The sequence below is a fragment of the Pinus tabuliformis genome, chromosome 2_2, assembly GCF_031772625.1.
Source record: "Pinus tabuliformis cultivar Carrire ecotype Pingquan chromosome 2_2, CPIR1, whole genome shotgun sequence".
In the NCBI taxonomy this organism is placed as follows: Eukaryota; Viridiplantae; Streptophyta; class Pinopsida; order Pinales; family Pinaceae; genus Pinus; species Pinus tabuliformis.
In genome coordinates, this window is record NC_142300.1 from 937,696,026 (window position 1) to 937,697,658 (window position 1,633).

Here is a 1,633-nt window from a genome sequence, read left to right on the forward strand (position 1 = left end):
TGAAACCATTTGGATAGATAGACAATCGCTTTGATGAGGAAAGCACAGTAATAACCAGATTTTCCTGCTATGGACAAGTTCTTGAAGCCATTTAATTCCTTTATAACCCCTGTTTAAACCTAATTTCATATCTCCCCAGAAAATGATCCAATTCAAGAACTCTTTTATTAGCGCATCTTCTGTTCTTGCGTCCTTATCACAAACAATATCTGAAGAATCAAGATGCATTGAAATGGTGATGGATTGGATGTTCCTTGGCTGCTGTAACTGAAACTAATTTATCTATAACTAATTTACTGTGGCTGCTGTAACTGAAACTAATTTACTGTGGATGCTGCTGATAGTTTTCATTTGGCGCCATATTAATGAACATATCTGGGTCTTGAGGTTGCGTGGCATAAGCATAACCAGCATTATATGGTTGTGTGGCATAACTATAATCATCATTGGATCCTTGAATACCACCATAATAAATCCCACTCCATGGATTTGGAATTGTTTGTCGAGGCTGTGTGACATAACCATAACCAACATTGTATCCTTGTCCATCACCATAATATGCCCCATTCCATTGGTTTCGATCTGGTTGCTTCTTGTTTCTTTCTTCCCCAAGAAAGCCGAATTGGTCTCTGACCAAGAACTGTACCATGAAACATTTGCAATGCTAAATCTGCAGATGCCCTGTTGCTAAACTCGACAAATCCACACCGCTTGCCGAAAGGTATTTTTGCATGCACAAGCTCACTATCACATTGGGATCTAAGCCACCAACAAACAGGGTAGTATTGTTTGGATCATTCTCCGGGTCCAACTCGACCACTTGACGAGGATAGGGTCCAAAAGTAGTCTGCTTTGTTATGGCAGGAGCTATTCGCATAGGTCTGGAGGAACAAAATATTCCATTCATTTCTGTTATAGCCCTAGCCTGCTCATTCCCATCCCCAAATGTTACAAACCCATATCCTTTTGAATGGCCTGTAACCTTATCAGTAATAACTTTTGCTCCTTTTACAGATGGGTATGTGGCTCTGAAGGTCTCTCGCAGCAGCTCATCTGTGTCATCAGATGCCAAATCTCCCACGAATATAGTAAAATCTTCAGAACGATTTTCTCTACCAGTTTTTGTTGCCCAATTTAGCTTGTAAAATTGTTCAGCCCTGGGCATCTGTACACCATTGTAATTTTGGAGAACCATCTGGGCTGCTGCATTGCTTACAAAATCCAAGAAGCCATAACCCTCTGAAAGTCCAGTCTGCTTATTGCGAATGATCTTAAGGGAAAGAAGGTCATGGGTAGAAGCAAAACATTGCTGCAGATAATTCTCATCCATCTAATGCTGCAAACCCCCGATCCAGAGGGTCCTAATCTCGTCTGTGGAGTTCACTTGTTGCGAGGATTGCTGCACCATAACCTGAGGTTGGGGTTGCGGTTGCTGGGGCCAAAACCTAGCTTCGGGAGGCAGGGGCATCATCAATTGTTCTTGATGTTGTTGCTGCTGGGAATCGATCGCTGGTTCTGCCATGGGATCTGTCTGCATCATTCTGAAATATTTAAAAGAATGCGAGAAAAAACTCCGCGACACAGCGCAGTGCAGGAAATCTACGTCAACTCGAAGAGTACTAAAAAAATTCTA

General features: G+C 42.1%; 1 pseudogene; it reads right to left on the reverse strand.

Annotated features, from left to right (window-relative positions):
* Positions 1–322: 322 nt before the first annotated feature.
* Positions 323–1,375, reverse strand: LOC149196239 (RNA-binding protein L pseudogene; annotated as a pseudogene).
* Between the last annotated feature and the right edge of the window lie 258 nt (positions 1,376–1,633).